Raw genomic sequence first — 19,231 nt, 5'->3', positions numbered from 1 at the left:
TCAGCGAGTCTAAGAGTTTTCACCAAATCTCTAGGATTCTCCTTTGACACGTCGAGTACTCCCCTGACTCGACGAGTTCCACCTGGCATGAATCGCAGGGCCACCACAACTCAACTCGCCGAGTCACAAGAACAACTCGGCGAGTTCCTGCTCGACTCAGTCCACCTGTCAACCCTCTCTAACTCTCCATGACTCACTGATTCAGCCATAACTCGGCAGGACCACTCACTGAGTGGTTAAGGACAATCTTTATGCTACTCGCCGAGTCTGTTCTTTAGACTCGGCGAGTCCATGCCATGCATCAACTCAATCTCTCTTCTGAGGTCAGAGCCGCTCCATCCACTCATATATCTGGCCCTCCTAAGCTCATTCATCACGTAAATTCACAGTCTTGGCTACCATGCAACATCCACAAGGCTCTTTTTGGAGAAATAACCTCTAAGATGGCAACCCTAGTCTCCAACCCAAAAGGATGGACATAAAGTATAGCATTAGGGACATTCTGGACCTGCTAAGGTCTAGATCTAGGTACCATATCCCCATGAGACCTCTCACACTTCAATTACAAAGCAAACAAGGCAAGAAGAAACCCTAGATTTGACTAAATCAACAAAAATACGGAAATAAGCTTTGAATGATACCTCAAGAAGCTTCCCCTGGCGAAATGGAAGTAGATCCAAGCTCCCAACTCTTCTAGCTTGACTTTCCCCCTTCCTTTCTTGCAAATACACACAAATTTGGTGAACAATAGCCTCTTATCTCACTCACAAGAAGCCCTTAGCTACTTTGGTGCTCTCAAGGTCAAGGTAGCCGCAATGAAGGGCCATAAGGACCTTTAAATAGGGCTTAGGACCGGGAAATTAGGGTTTCATCAAACAGCGCAGACTCGCCGAGTCCAGGCGCGAACCCGCGTCCAGAACCGCGATCCTACTCGGCGAGTTTGAGCTCCAACTCGTCGAGTCCCCTCACAAAACACCAAAAATATATGAATGAATGATACCTAAAAATCAGGGCTGTTACACTCTGATAAAAATATGCGGAATTTGTCCCAAAACAAAATATGATAAAAATTTATCAAATCATTTCTTAAAGAAATGTATTTTTCATTTCATTACAAAACTTGGGACATCCACATCGATACAGACCAAAAGCATATATAGTATATTATAGACCTTAAAAAAAATATTTACATCTAATGGCCTATAATCAATAATTCCCTCTTCATCATCCAACTATGCTCTGGGTCCACTACATGTAATATAAAAACTTGAGTGGGTCAGGCTCGGTAGTCTGGTGATCATATACGGTTTTCAACCCACAATAAATAAATTAATTAATTTCATCAACCAACAATAAATTTATTACTTTCATTAACCAACAATATCCCTGATTACCCATTCCCGTTATCCACACTTTACGTCCCTAAACACCTATCACAAGGGACCTGATCCAAGGATCATCATCGGGGTGACAACACTGCTTACGGGATTCCTTAGCAATACATGTCAAATAGGGCAACCATGGGGGGATAGAGTACAACTCGTGAACACTAAGTTCAAAAACACCTACTGGTTTTGAGCCTCCTAGCATTCCACGGGACTGTCTACAATAGTTTGTGGTTGCCATCTATACTTCGCTAAATGATTAGAATAACAACAACTACGCCTCTCATCATTTTAACACACATCAACTATTTTATCTACCCATGTTATACCCAACATATTTGTAGATAAAAATACATATACAATTTAAATCATTCTAAGAATGTATAAAAACTACATTCAACATCCATCCCAAATAGAAAAAAAAATATTTATACACATAGCATGTACTTTATAGAAAACACTTCATATCTATGTGTAAGATGAAAGTGACCACACACTCACATGATTTAACGATAATTGGGCAGCACTTCATCTCTTAGAATGATTGTTTCCGATAAAACCGAGATGTTTTCTCAAAAACCGGGCTTCACGTGGATAGAGTTTCGACTCAGAAACTCTTTTTCTCAGGATCTTCGGGTGCTTTAGGACTTGCTTGTGATGCTAGGATGGTATTTTTAGGGTTAGGGTAGATATTGTAACAAAAAGGAAAGTAGAGGGTGATAGGAGTGAATTTTGTAAGTAAAAGTTCAGATGGCTTCGATCACTATTTATAGTGGTTGAACATTCAAGTTACACGAGGCATAACTCTATGGTACGTGGGGCATACAGATTCTTCAACCAGTACGCTAGGCGTAAATCATGGTATGTGGGGCATAACTCTATGGAAGCGTCAAGGCTACGAACACGTGTCCACCATGCAATGGAGTAGGCTACATTGCCAATTATGGACCGGGAACAAAAGTACGTGGGGCGTACTTATCTCATACACTGGCGTACATATTTATAATCTAAGCAAACCACTTGGTATGCCGGATGCTTTTCCAGCCTCGAAGTTTGTGTCTGAACTTCAAAAATTCATATCTTTTGCATACGTGCTCTGTTTTTGACGTTCTTTATATCCACACGTAGGCGAAATTATGCTATACAACTTTAATTTAGACCCCGTCGGCTAATTCTGACTTTATTTTTAAAGTTATATTTTAATAGGATGGGACAGGAAAAGTCCGTTAAAAATTCATAACTTCTTTATCCGACATCCGGTTTCATCTATCTTTTTACCGTTAAACTACAATCGACAAGATTTTCGATTCTCATTTAGGCTGTGTCGGCTAAAAATCGCTCGATCTAAAATTCGAGTTTCGGGATGCATACTGCTATGCCAAAATCTTAGAAAACTCATAACTTCCCCATGCGAAGTCAAATTTGGTCATTCTTTTTATGCATGTTCTCGGTTTATCGTATGCTACGACGTTCATTTAGATTGTTAAGGCTAAAAAGGACATTATCGTAAATTCACTTTTTACGTCATACAACGTGGTGCCGGTTCTGTCGCGAAACTTCGACAAGTCATAAATTCTTCATTATAACTTGGATGTCGGTATTCGTTAAATCGACGGAATCCTTGTTTCAACCACTACAACTTCCTTCATAGATTTTGGGTTTATCTAATATTCATTTTTGATGCTTATTTTTATCCTTAATTTATTAAATCATAATAATTAATTATAAATATATAATACTCAAATAATACATCCTTATTATTTCAAAATAAGTTACAAAGGTTGACCTAGGCTATTACATCATCAATAATGCCTAGCCTACAAACATGGGCATTACATTATTTCTCCAATTGTGTGTTTTGTTTCCCCGCTAAATCCTATGAGGACTGAGGATCTTCTGACTACCTCTCATTCCGGGATGTTCATTCTTTTTAATGCGGCTAGGAGTATGATATTGATCTAAGATCCTCCATCAACAAGGATCCTTCTGACGAATGGTTGGCCATGTACAATGTAATCATGAGTCTGTCATAGTGAGGATCCTAAATTCCTTCCCTGTTTTTCTCTCAAATGTGATTTATTTTTCACTGCTAATCATGGTATTCTTCCGTGGTCTATCCTCCTTTTCTGTTTTAGAGACCTTCGTGTGTCTTTTAGCCTTAGAATAACAGGTAGCATAGATGTTAGATTCGTTTGAGATAACGTTAATTATCTTAGCGTCAGAGGGTGGAGATCCTGGTTTCTCCAGGATCTTGTGATCATCCTGACTGTTCTCCTTGTATTTTTTTCTTTTTCTCCCGATGATCTCTTTGAGGTGTCCTTTACTAAGGAGGTAATTGATTTCTTTTCTTAGGGCTATGTATTCCTCCGTAATGTAGCCAAAGTTTTCGTGGTAAGCACACCATTTAGACTTGTCGTTCCAAGCAATGGACTTGTTATCTCTCTTTGGCCATCTTGCTTTGTCTCCAAGATACTGCATAGAATGGATTACACCTGAAACATCCATAGAAAAACAATAGTCAGTGATTTAGGGAGGTCTTCTTCTTCTCCTCCATCTTCAAGGGAACTAACCCTATGATGATCCGGTTTGGAATAGGGCTTCGATTTGTAGGATCTTTGAGTCGAGGATTCGGACTTCTTGTTGGGGTTCTCATATTGATCCGAATGGTTTCTTCTCTTTTGGATCTCTCTATTCTCTTCGAGCCTTATGAACCTCAAGGCTCGACACCTGGCTTCATTCAATCTTTTGTATGGGGGTCATCACAAGGTCTTCATAGAATGCTGAATCCTTTCTTAGTCCCATTTTAACCATCCTGTAGAGATCACTAGTAATCTTCTCGAAGGTTCTGCTGCAAGAAAACTAGTTATTAAAGATACTTACTAAGTGTGCAAATGAAGTAATAGAGTATGGGGGAACTTTTAGCGGACATTTGAGGGTTGATCCTATAAGGGTCGAACCAAATCCTTTACAAAATCAAGCTTCCTTGAAGTGCCCTAGGATGGGAATGATCTCCAACCTTATCTGTATTGGGCTATATTCTCGTCAGGATCTATAGTTCCATCATATAGCTTCATGTTGGCAGCTTGGAAGCACTTAGGAACTTTGTTATCGACTATCACGGGAGAAAATATTGAGATCCTATGGCTTGGTTGGACCACTCTGGGTACACTACAGATCATTTGTGTTAATTGCTAAAGTTCCTTGACCATGTTTGGGTTTATTCCTGCATCAACATTAGTATATTTAGTATTAACAGTACTGTTGTTTAAAAAGTTACTAAAATCAAGGTTTCTTGGAGTGTTGAAAGGATCGTTGAGATCATTGATCATGGATGCTTGGTTGTCCATAGTTACCCCCAGGGTGATGCCACAGTGGTAGCAATTATGTGTTGGATAAGGTGTCTAAGTCCATAACTATTTTTGGTATGTACTTGACCCGACCCGGCATGGTCCATTTGGGTTGCATGGCACCATGCAATTGGATAGACTAAATGAGAGAAATAACATTTGGAGATTATTAATATATTATAAGTTCTAATATATTAATAATATTATTTGATTAGTTTGATCAAAAATTAATTTAAAATTAATTAAGCGATCAAAAGATAACTAATTAAATATATGGGTTGATTATGTAAATCATCCATATCTTGTATAGTGGGCTAAGACGCTCCATGGATTATCAAGTTGGGTTCCACCCATAAGATGCTCCATGGATGCTCCATGGGAGTTACAAACCCATGGGTCATGGAAATGAAGAGTCATGACACGTTAGGGTTTATATGGTGTAACCATAGATGTGTCAACACAATATAAGAATCCCATTCTCCACCAAAATCGGCTACACATATGAAACCAGAGGGCTAGGCCGATTTCAAGAAGTGTGCATTCTTTTAAAAGTATTTCCAAGAGCATTTGGTTTTGTGTGAAGCATTTGAGGCATCACACTTGGGGTGCTAGGCTCACAAGGTTTCAAGGAACATAAGCAACAATAAGGTAAATTATTCTATCTTTCATTCAAGTTAAAAATTGTTCCCCATGTATGCTAGATAGGAGTATAGCCTTGGAATTCAACTTTGCATGATAATTAGACAAACATAGATCCAAGGTTATTAGGGTTGCATGTACACTTAGGAAGTGTTAGAATGCTCAAAACCCATCATTATGTTCTTCTGGTGATTTTCTGAGCATCATACATTACCGAATTCCAGGATCCTTGGTTGCATAATTGTGGGCATTGTTTCCTGGGATTTCTAAAATTCTGCCTCCATCCTCTCCAGTTCTTTGATTAGTGCTCTATTCTCCTCCCGTTGTTAGGTCACCTGTTGCATCATTTTCCTCATCATAGCAAAAAGTTCTGCAGTAGTGACTGAGGCAGTTGGATCCTAATGCCCCGAGTATCCTAAACTTCCCAGATTAGCGATTGAGAGGTGCTTTTCTTGGAAGCGTTAGGATTTTTCCTCTGAGTAGGCGGCCCACTCGGAGGAGGTGGTAGGTGTTTGGTTGGAATGGAAGGAGTAGAGGATGAAGAGAGGATCGGTTATGTGGACATGATTTTTTAGAGGATTTTGAACACCACGGCCCCACGGTGGGTGCTGAATTGTTTTGGTAAAAAATGACACAAGTACTAATCGACCAAATTGAATGAGATGTTTTCAAAGTTCAAATTGTGTAATAGTAAATGGTAAAAGAAAGTGACACAAAGGTTTACAAGAAAATCCCTTGATACTTGCTAGGATCTCCGACATAAAACCTTCGGAGGTGATAATGATCACCTGCCTTGATGATTTTATTGATATAAAATGAAGATTACAATGAGTTCTTAGTAAGAATGAGTAAAGAATTTCGGTGAGTAAGATTAGACTAAAAAAACAGTGTCTTGTGTGCAAATTACAAGTTGCAATTTATAGTCTAAAGTAGCTAACAAGATGTATGATATTTCTAGGATCCTCTATGACTAGCTTCATGAACGTTATTTAACCAAGTATTCCGAGTTTTTAGCATAGCTGAGACGATTCTTCATTTAGAATTGATCTTTCCTAGACTACTTCCACACACATGTTAGTTATAGACAAAACATGACCGTTATAAATATTAATAAATATATTAATGTTAATTAGCGAGGATCCTGATGTAGCTGAGGATCTTAGATATTTGAGCATCCTCGATAGTGTACAGATCCTAGCCCTAACATGCACACCGTTTGGACTTGTCCTTCCAGGCAGTAGATTTTTCTCCTTTCCTTGGCCACCAGGCTTTGTCTCCAAGATCCTACATGGAAAATATTATACCTGAAATGTCCACAAAAAAACAATAGTAAGTGATTTTAGGGAAAACTTCTTCGTCCCACTCATTTTCAAGGGCATTAATCCTGTGATGGTCGGGTTTTGAGTAAGGCTTTGAATTATAGGATATTTTGGCTGAGGAGATTGCCTTCGTGTTAGGGTAATCATAAGAGCTTGGTGGGTTTCTTATTTTTTGGATCTCAATGTCTTTTTCGAGTCTGGTGAATCTCAATTCCCTGCTCCTAACTTTGTCCATTCTCCTGCATGAAGTCAATACGAGATCTTTGTAGAAGGGAGAATCCTTCTTTAAGCCCATTTTGAAGGATTTCACTGTGGTTGCGATATAGATGTTAGGGATACTTAGAGCTTCCATGAAAAATCTATTCACAAAATTCCTAAGGTATTCCTAAGGTATTCCTTAGGATATTGAACCACACGATAACGATCGTTGGTGATCTTCTCAAATATTCTACTACAAGAAAAGTGATTGTTAAATATATTAATCAAATGAGCGAATGATGCAATCGAATAAGGAGGGATCTTAAGGATCCATTTTAGAGCGGATTTCGTAAGTGTGGAGCCAAATCCCTTGCACAAGCAGGCTTCTTTCAAGTGAGTAGGGATGAGAATAATCTCCATCCTTTCTGTCACAACTAGGAATTTTGATGCTTTGTAACAACTACAATAATAACATGTATGAACCAAAAATGAGAAAGCATGTATGATGCTTATTCAATGACAACAAATTTTCCATTAAACACTCTGTGCAAGCACTTCAAATAGTCAACAAAGAATTGGAAACCCTAGAAATTCGGGTTTAAGTACATTATGGACTAAGATTTCCTTATTGGACCTAATGGGACAAAAAGTTTCCAATTTGATTATTTTGGGCTTAGAACTCTTAAATTGGCTCTAATTGGATCCACTTCCATTTATTTTAATAATTTGGGCTATATTTGGTCTATATTTGGCCTAGAATGAAATAAAATACCTTAATGGACCCTATTGGGCGATAACAAACTTAATTAGCTCTAAAGGTCCATAAAACCCACCCCTTAATCTAATTGGGCCATAATATGGGCTTAAGCACAAAAAGGGCCCAAATTCTTTTTTCCCTATCTCTCTCTCGGCCCAATCACAAAGCAAAGGGAGGAAGAGTTGACTTTTTACTTGCCACCTCACAATTATACATGGGATATCCATGCAAATATCCCATACTTCCAAGCATCCATCACTTCACACTCTCTCTTCTCCCCTCTCTTTTCTTCTTCGGCCGAGAACACATCACACACACACACACTTCCAAATTCTCTCAAACACTCACAAGAACACTCTCACATTTTCCCTGAAAATTTCGAGAATCACAAGGGCTACAAGAAGATCTTTTCTTAATTACACAAATCTTTGGTAAGTTGTTGCTTGACCCATACTCTAACTTCTTGATTTCCTTAAAAATATCTCTTCAACTCACACAAAATCCGTGATCTTGCCTCTTAGAAGACATCTAAGCCAAAGATCCTCCAAGAAGTTTACTAGGCCTAGAATAGCATCAAACGTCTCCCATTCTTCTTCTAAACCGTGATGAACTAGTAAAGGTGAGTTTATATCCCTCTCTTTTCGGTTTTTACATGTTTTATTGGGGAGAATACAAGTAAAATGTGTACATCTATGTGTATGTGTATGCTATGTATGATTTCATGTATGTATATATGAATTTATGTGATTAGGTGTTGAATATATAAACAAAAAGGAAAGAAATATTGAGATCTATGACATAAGAAGGAAAACAAACATGATTTAATGTATACTACCCTAATCAAGTCAAAAAAAAGTACCCTCTAAGAGTTAAATCAACATATTGCAACAGAAAACTAATTTTTGGGCTTAAATTGTCAAGTAAACAAAAGTTGGGTTAAAATTGCAATTCACGGTTTTTATTACGGATCAAAAGAGTAAAAACAGTTACAATAAATGTTTTTATAATTATTATGCTCTTCAAAGGACTTGAAATGTAAATTGTAGCTTAATGGGCCAATTTTTGGGCTTTTCGGCCCACTAAGCCTAAAATTGCGAATAACATGATTTTGAAGGGGCTGAAATGATAAATTCCTCAAAACAGGGGATGAAAAGTTAAACAACACTATTTCAAGGGTTAAAATGCTTTTCTTTTCCAAAAAGGATAAAAAAATGTAAAGTTTTTGAATTTTGGGCCAAAATTATAAATGTCGCAAAAAGTTTGGGCTTTAACCGAAAAACACCTTTCTGGGAGGGTTGAAACTGCCAAAGAATAAGTTTTGACCTAAAAATATCAATTGAAAAAGTCTATAGGTCAAATGTATCAAGAAAATGAATTAAGGGCTCAAAAGGTCTTTTTTGTACAAAGGACCAACAATGGTTATTTTTATTAAATTAGGGCTAAAAAGGGGTCAAACCAACATTTTTGAACCAATTTTTAAGATAACTGAGTCAAAAATACCCAAAAGTTACGACTCATGAAAATGGAGAGATGAATATATGTATAATCCAAATATCGTTATAAACAAATCGACCGGTCTCATGTCGATACAAAAATAACAATCGTTCAATCAAGCCTTCCAACAATTATACAATTCCTAAAACAAGTAGAAATTTAATTCTTTGGGTTTGAAAGTTCCAAACATGCTTATTGGGCCTTTGTGACCCATTAACATGATTTTTGGGCCCAACGGATAATTATAAATGTTATTGGGCCTTCTATGACCCAATTTCATATTTAAGCGACCCTCAATGGCTTTTAAGTTCTATTAGGCCTTAGTGGCCCATTAGCATTGCTAGTAAGGTCCAAGTAATTCAAATGTGAAATGGGTCAACATGTCCTTCGTATAATCAATAGCCATAAATAATACGCATGAATAGTAGGATCCTGTAATCCTTTTCTCCTTGTTTATTAGGTCTATCGTTAATCCAAGTAAACAAATATGGATCGATAATCAATAGTAATCAAAGTCAAATGGGATTTTAGTGAGTAATAACGGGTGGCACCAACGTGTGTCGGTCGTAGTCTGTAGTTACAATCAAAGTCTCCTGGAAGGAGAGCGAGAGTTTGTGTATAGATCTATATTGGGGTAACTCCCCCACACCTCAGTTGTTCGCTATAGTTAGACTCGGCCAGTCTAGGGTGACAAAATCTTAAGATCAATTATGGCGTTCACCAGAGTGCCAATATAGATGAAATAGTCTTTATCGCGCATAGTTATAACGACTCACATAAATAAATCCAACATAAATCAAGTAATCAAGGTAAGTCAAAATCATTCACGTGATGGGATAACAATTCGAACCGTTATATGATATTTTTCTTTTTGGAAAACATCGGGTTTTTCGGGGAAGTTCAACATTTTTCACTGGTACTTTTAATACAAAGCTTTTTTCAACTATACACGTTTTGAAATCATCATGCATAGATTTACGAATCTTCACACTTTTATATAAACAATGGTCTTTTCAGAAAATATCGGATTTTCTTGGTTGTTTTCTTTCAAACTACACAAAACATTTATTTATATCAAACCTGCTTATGAACTCACCAACATTCCATATATTGACCATTTTCAAAATAACTTGTATTCTCAGGTAACAGGTAAGCTGAGGAGTAGTACCAATTATGTTAGGGAGTTGCGCTTTTGAAAACTATTAAACATTTTATGTTATGGATTTGTAATGTTAAAACAATGTACTTGATGTGAACAATGTAAGATGTCATATATTGATGCATGGCGATGTTTATGTTATGATTCATGTATATTCATTGTGATGATATTCAAATTTAGTCACGTAAGCCCTCAGACGTTTCTTCCGTCTGGTTCGGGGGTGTGACACTTTCCCTATATTGTGCCACATGTTTCTCATGATCTATAGTTTCGTCATACGGCTTCATGCTGGGGTCTGGAAGCATTTTGGAACTTCAGTATCAAATATCGCTGGAATAAATGTAGAGATCTTCTGACTTATGGGCGATACTTCTGGTACCGGTTGAACTACTATGGGTATGCTTGAGATCATTTGCCTGAGTTGTTATAGCTCTTTAGCAATGATCAGGATTAAACCTATGTCAAGATCCATTGAGTTAATTATAAAATTATTATTATTACTAGAGTTACTAAGATCCCTATTATTAGGAGTAATAAAGGTTTTGTTAGGATCCTGAATCTCACGACAGATCGCTGAGGATCTTGGGCTATCAAAGTTCAGGATCTTGGGCTATAAGACCGAGGGTACTGCCTCCTGAGGATTGTGGAATTCCATCCTCATTCTCTCCGCTTCCTTGAGAATTGTCCTGTTATCCTCCTATTGTTGAGCAATCCGTCGCTCAAGTATCCTCATTATACTAAAGATCTCGCTGTTGGTAATCAACACAGGAGGAACCATAAGTCCCAGAGTGACCGGGGAGGTGTTCTTCTTTGGAGTCTTAGAGATTTTCTTGCGAAATCCAGTTAGTGGTGGTGGAAGGTTTTTAGAGGAAATGGGAGGAATCAAGGAGGACGAGAGAGTTGATTGAGTAGACATGATTTTCCGAGACAATTTGAACACCACAGGCCCACGGTCGGCACCAAATTGTTTTGGTCAAAAAATAACTGAAATAAAATGGACCAATGTGTATAAGAGGTTGTGATGTAATATGAAGCAAATAAGTAAAATGAATCAAAGAAACAGAAATCATTTGCAATGAAATCCCTTGATCCTTGTTAGGATCTCCGACATAAAACATGGAGAGGTGATAATGATTACCTTCCTTGATGTTTTCATTAATTAAAATGAAAATTACAGAGAAAATGAAATGATTATGAGTACAAGTCATAGTATTCTACTAAGTCTCGTGTGTAGTGTGATAAATACAAGTGTTTTATATAGTCAAAACCTAAAAACTAGAAATCCAAAAATTTCAGGATCATCCGAGATTACTTATAGCCATTTACTTAACTTGGTCCTTCGGGTCTTTTGCATGGCTGTGATGACTATACGTTGAGAATGGGACTTTGACTCGTTATTCCTGTGCATGTGATAAAGACAAAAGAACATATATTCATTATAATACATAAAAATATTAGTCAGGATCCTAGGATTCAAGGACCCTGAGCCTTTGAGGATCCTTACATATGAGGATCTCAGAGTAGCACTGAGATCCTGTCCCTAACGGTGCCTGTCTATTGTGATTCTAAGAATGTCATTACCATATGGCACAATCATAGTCACCACTCAATGATGAAACATATAGACATCATATACCATTTCAATTAAAATAATATCTTAAAAGGAAATATTGATAATCTCTATTTTTAGATGAAGTGATTCCATTAGAAAGGGGTATATTAATACATACAAAATAAGGCCATAATAGCCAAATACAATACATATGGGCCGAAAAATACATGCACTAACTATACGAGAGAACAAATACAATATATGTAAATACATATCTAGTAACACTCCCCGCAGTTTTATTGGGAGGAGAAGTATGAACGTTTAAACTAGATTCGAAGTCGTTGAAAAGAGGTGTCAAAAGGCCTTTGGGGAAGATGCCGACATATTGAGCGGAAGAGGACATGTGAAAAACTCGAACGTCGCCCCTGGAGACCAGATCACAAACAAAATGGATGTCAATCTCTATGTACTTTGTGCGTTGGTGCTGAACTGGGTCCGAAGTCATATAAACGGAGTTGATGTTATCACAATAGACAATAATGGCTTTCGTAGGTGGACACCGAAGCGCACAGAGCAAATTACGAACCCAACACGTCTCTACTATGGTTTTAGCAATGCCACAATTCTCCACCTCTACACTAGACCTCAAGATGACCCCGTGCTGCTTAGACAACCAAGAGATAAGTTATCACCAAGAAACACACAATACCCAGATGTCGAACGATGAGAGACAGGACACTCGCCCCAATCAGCATCGGAGTATGCTCGAAGATCCGACGCGGAGGATACATGAAGCTGCAAACCGTGATCAAGGGTCTCTCATAGGTATCATAAAATATGCTTGAGGGTGTGTAAGTGAGGCTCCCGTGGGTCATAAATAAATAAACATATCTACTCAACTGCAAAGGCAATATGTGGATGTGTGATGGTGAGATACTGAAGAGCTCTGGCGAGGATGCGATAGAGTGATGGATCAGTAATGGGGGGTGTGACATCCCCAAATTCACGGCCATAAAAGACTGATTTTGTTTATGCTTTATGAAAATTAGAGTACCTCTTTTAATAAAAATGTTGCAGAATTTATTCCCAGAAAAACACGATAAATACGGTATCAAAGCATTTCCGAAAAAACGTATTTTATTCATTTTAAAACATTTAGGATGTCATTATCAATATAGAAACATAAGCATAAATAGAACTTACATTCGTTTCACTAGTGATCTATATCTCCTTAGTCTCTCAGCGTAAAGCAACTTCGTATCGATACATGTGATACAATTAAACTGAGTGGGTCAGGTTTGGGAAACCTTGTGAGCATATAGGGTTTTTACCCCACAATAAATAAATTTATTATGCTTAAACATCAAACAATCAACCCAATTACCCAATCTCCATTATCTTATTCATTTCTTATGGATTTACCCTAAGAATCAACTATCACTCATTACAAAGGATTCATCCTAAGGAATAGGAACGAAGTCGATCGCTGCCCAAGGTTTATATTACAAGCACTAACAACGTTGATCCCCACATACTGATCCTATAAAATGATCTTACTAGATCTAGCCTAAAGCATCGATATGAACAACCAACTAACAAAACTGCTTCCGAAATTCCCTAGCAGCAAACGAGGATCGAAGAAGACATCAAATGAATGGAATAAGTTTAACCACGAACCCTTGTTCGTAAAAGAAAGAACCACCAAATAATTAAGTCAGGGATAATTATTAATGCTTAGGCTGTGGTCTGAATATCGTGAGGTATATAACCCCCAGACGCACCGTATCCAGCATCGAGAATGGAAACACTGACTAATGAAGCTCGTTCGATCACTTCATTAAGAAAACAAAGACTCCAAATCTCTTCAAAATAAAGGTATATGGAAAATACTAATAAAGTACTCCCGTACGCGCCCGTACCCCGACAGATAATAGTGTCAAAAAGAAGAACTAACGGATGAACACATAGTTCAAAAAAACCTAATGAACATATAGTTCAAGAACACCTTATGAACATATAGTTCAAACATACCTTCCGATTACAAGTTTGCTAATGTTCCACTGGACTATCTAAAATAGTCTGTGGCCGTTGTCTACACTCTGATAGATGACTAAATCATCTTAAACATCGATACCTCTCATCACCTTTTATTTCATCACACATCATCTAATTCATCTACCCATGTTTTACCCAACATAGTTGTAGATAAAAATACATATACAGTTTAAAACTTGTATAAAACATCTATTCAACAGTCACCTTAATTAAACAATTAATATAATTACATTTAGAACGTATTTTAAAGAAAATCCTTCATATATATGTGTAAGGTGAAAGTGACTATACACTCACCTTAGTAGCGGGAGTAGATAGAATCTAAAAACAGTCAATGGGTTGTGTCGGGCTCGAGACGCGGAACGGCTTCAGAAAATGAGAGAGAGAGAGAAGGAAGATTTGGTGTACCACTACTAGAAAAACAGCGTTTTACGACGCTCATTGTGCATCATAAAAGGCTCAGATGACGCGCAAATGCGCGTCAAGGAAGGCCCTATCATAAAGAGAGACGATGCGCTTTTGCGCGTCGTCTATAGACGGCGCCCATTTACGATGCTCATTTACGACGCACAATTACGATGCGCGTTTACGACACCCAATGCGTATCAAGGAAGGCCCTGTCATAAAGGAAGACGACACACATTGGCGTGTCGTAACCTTACGACGCGCGTGTTAATGACACGCAATGCGTATCAAGAAAGCCCTTGTCAAGAAAGGCCATGTCATAAATGAAGATGACACACATTTTTGCGTATCATAATTTTAAATGTTTAAAAAAAGTATTATTTATAGATTTACTAATTTTTAAATTAAATAATACATTAAAATTCTCATAATACAAAATAAAATACCATAAATAACAAAGATAATTCATTTCACTAATATGTCATACAAATAATTATTCCAAAAGTGAGTAAATGTTATAAAAAAATGAACTCATTTATATACAATTGCATCATCTAGCTTACTATGTGCCAACAACTCTCTGTGTGTTTACTTTTGCTTGAGTCTCGTTTCCTTCAAAGCTTCCAAATCATCTGGGGTTAGATGGATATCAGATATGGATAGTCCTTTACTAGAAACAGGCTTCACAAAGTCGCTAAGACTGTGCCTGCAAATTGCAAATCAGACATCCATTAGGTTCATATTAACTGTCTATCTATGCAAAAGTCTTACAAATGAAATAATGCCCTCTCAGCCTAAAAGATTAGAATGTCCAATGAAGTACTTATCTACCTACTTGATGGGCTATGCTGAAAATCTAATTTCGACTGTAGAAGTACCAATAAGTGATTGTATCACAAACATATAAACTTCTTAAGCCTGCCTGCTACTGCTAACAAAATAATTGTTTAGGGTTTAAGATTTTATTGTTTATAATTATACATGCGCAAGATAAGACCTATTACCATTGTTTCTCCACTTCGTGACTGATCTACAACCTAAATGTCATGTGTTGTTATTGTAGAGATGTGACTTCTAACTTTTTTTTCTTTAAGGGAAGAGGAAATGCAAAATGACAAACATACAGGGAAGCCATTGTGACTGTTAGTCCTCATAATAGCGGCTACATCAGCAAATTTCACCACACGAGTGAAGTGACAAAGTTACAAACCTGTCAACTTTCACCAACAGCCTAAGGAAGGTAAATGGTCAAAACTCAAAACTCAAAACTAAAACTTGTTGTACTCATCGATTTAATTCTAATTGTAACTTGAAAGCAAAATAAAAGAAAAAAACTTACTTTTGATATGAGGAGAACAAGCATGATAAGAGGTAAGACATTTAAATTATTTGTAATTTCAACCATAATAACACAAAGTGAGACTGCCATTCTCATTGAACCTCCTAGAAACGAGGCAGCTCCAAGCAAAGCATATTTGTTAGGTGTTAATTATAAATTATCAACTGGAAATATATATATATATATATATATATATATATATATATATATATATAAAGAAAAGATAAAAGATGAGTGTGAAGTGAACTCACATTCCTTTTTCAATGTTGACCTTTTCATAGAGTCTAACAACAAACATGCCAACAAGGTGTCCATATGTAGATCCAATCATTATACTTGGAACAAATTGGCCAGCTGGAACAGCAGTACCAAATGTCACCACAGCTAAACCATAGAACATAACCTGAGGAGGAGCAACACACATGCAAAACAATAACAGATTTAACACTCTCATCTTTTAATTTAGTTAGCATTGTATTTGTATATCATCAATCTTAGATTTGTAATTTCTTTGTTTGGTTACTTTTTCTCTTTTACTTAAAATTCAATACTTTTCATTCAAACTTATTTTTTAAATGTTAAAACTACAAAACAAATAGAAACTGTCTTTCACAATACCAAATACAACAAGAGCATAGAAGGGACATCCTTCATACAAGTTGACAGTGTGGCAACCATTCACGAATAGTAGGGTAGCAGTTCCAGAGATGTTATGGGCACGTTGAACAACGTGCGTACGAGTTTTTTGCGGGAAGCTTTTGAGTTTAAATAACAAAATTCCACCTGATTTTTTTTAAAAAGTAATTATAATTAAAAAAACAGTTAAAAGAATGGAAGTAGAGAGAGTCTGTAAGGAAAATTTATGTTATGGAGGGAAGAGGACTTACAGTCAGTTGGTCAATTAAGTCATGGCTCACACAGCCAGGAAGCCTCTGTATTAAGCCATCTAAGTTGGTTCCTTCAGGACCACAAAGCTTATCTTTTTCAATTTCAGTTTTTGTTTCACAATCTTTTTCTTTTTCTTTTTCTTTTCCTTTATCTTTTTCGTCATCATCTTTCTTTTTCTCACTTACAGATGTCTCTGCAGTATCTCGGGCAGCAATCTGACCTTGATCAGACTCAGGTGTTGTTGAGTCCTGCATAATATATTTATTTCATGTCAATTAAAAACTTTGTTGCTATTTTTTTTGATAAAAGAACTTACACTTGGTTGATCTGATGCTTTTGATCACTGATCATTCCCTTTTTGCTCTGCTTCTCCCAATAACACAGCAGGAACAAATGCCCTAGAAACAAAAAAAATGTGTTTTTTTCTCATTATTACAATTTGTGGTTTTGAAATGTATTATAGTAAACACTTGCATACCTGAGATCAGGTAAACATTCATAAAAACTTTTTTTGTATCTTCATCATCCCATAAAGCTTGAGCAACAGAAGCCTCTTTTCCAGTACCAGGAGATGAGACATCATCACCTATTGTGAGCCTCGTGTGACCATCCTCTGGCATCACAGGTGGTTACATATCAAGTGCTTCTGCTAACCTAATCTCACCAAAAATTTGAACAAAATTAAATATGTATCTGTAAAAAAAAAGATATATAAATAGTAAATATTTTATTTTTTTACTTACAGAGAAACACCTCGATAAAGTTGGTCCTAATGGATATCATCAACTATAGCATCTTATGCAAAAACTTATCCACAAGTTCAATGCATGAAACAGCAACACTGCATTTTTAATTCATTTAGTTGTGTATTGTAACAAAACATCATACTTTCAATTATTTTCTTATCAAGGCAATGTGATTGAAAAATACATGTAATCATAGCATTGTTTTTTTTATTAGGGCATCATATATTGAAGTCCTCAACCACACATAGGGAATTTCATTTATTTTTCCTTCTTGGGTAACACAAAAAGTTACAATTTTTTCCCTAATACATGATGCGTCTTCAATCTTCACACATATCAAAGTGATAGAGATTTTAGTTAGAATAGAATCTCGTAGTTGTATATGCAATAAGGTAATGAAATGCAGTCCAAGTAGGCATCATAGGGGCATTACACTAGTTGAATGGAGCTCCACAGAACCTGAATCATTATTGGCCTGCTGCATATAAAAAGTTGTAATTTCTCATAAAAAAACTCAATGGCATAATAAATATATTACATATACAAAAGTTAGATTGAGATACCTCAAATATCAATTCCTTTCTGGTGATCATGCTAATCACATGAGAAGCACGTGGATTGTAAGGATTTTGTAAACCAATAGCAGGAGGTGGGGAGGCTGCTGATCGGGAGTGGTTCTTCAGTACGTGGGTTATAAGAGAACCCAATTCACAGATTGTCAAGTCGAAAACTACTACTTGTAGTGGTTCTTCAGTATCTAGACCACTTGGATTACAGACCATGGAACTTTCAAGATTCAGCTGAAGCTGCAGATGTGATACCCAAAGAACTTGTGTTCTAAAATAACACATATTAAGAAAAAATAAGAATTTCTAAATATATAATATAGAAATATAATACACACAACAATTTATAACCTGATTAGATTCTCATTTAGCCTTTGGACTAGAGACTTGAGCATTAGCATTCGCCACCTCATTAGCAAACATGTCCTCTTAAATATTCTTCATATTGATAATCATAGTTTTTTTAGTTAATCCAGAGCTTTTTTAGAAAATCGATTCCATGGTGGAATTAGAGACATTTCCTTGTCCATCTCCTTCAATGCCTATAGTGACCATACCCCAGCTTCAATAACATGACAAATAGAGTTTCTGCTTTGGTTGTCAAACCTACAGCAATAACAAAGAAAGATGTCAAACTTAATAACTAAGGGTATCCTTAATTAAAACAAAATACATTTCACCATCTTTGATGAAACTATTAACAAGTTGAATAGCTGCTAACCAGCCATCACAAATAAACATTGATTTAGTAGTAAAACTGAACCTAAATTCCAAGTCTTGTAGTTCAATTATCTTGTTCTCGAGTCCTTTTGGTGCATATTGACATGAAAGGTAGCCAAAAGTAGTATCATCTGGGTGAAAAGCTAACATAGACATTATGTGAAACACCTTGTGGGCGTGCATCAGTAACTGACCTAACATAGACTGATTCGTGTTCACGGCGATACCCTCCAAATCAGCTTTAAGAGTAGACAAATTAAGTGTGTGATATATCACCAATAGTTCTGATATTACATAAGAAAATGATAAAGTAAGAGAAAGAAACCTAGAGTACATACATGGAGAAGAAGAGAATGATATTCAAACCTGGGGCCTCTTCCATTTTTGCTTCCTAATTTCCGATGCTTCCAATCTGACCATGAACCTCCGACTTCTAATCCCAAATCTAAACTTCAACCTTCGATTTATGATCTTCAACCTCTAACTTAATCATATAATCTAATGCCATCATAAGCCTGATTCCATCTGATCAACTTGTTTTCCAATCACGCTTTGTGCAGCCAACAGCACCCTAACTCCTCAGATTCTTCATCCATTTGGTCATCTTCCAACTGTTGTATAAATAGACATTGGGTTGAATTTCAATTATGATGGTTATGAAA

The sequence above is a fragment of the Lactuca saligna genome, chromosome 5, assembly GCF_052625555.1.
Source record: "Lactuca saligna cultivar CGN05327 chromosome 5, ASM5262555v1, whole genome shotgun sequence".
Taxonomy (NCBI): Eukaryota; Viridiplantae; Streptophyta; class Magnoliopsida; order Asterales; family Asteraceae; genus Lactuca; species Lactuca saligna.
This window is presented reverse-complemented; position numbering follows the sequence as displayed.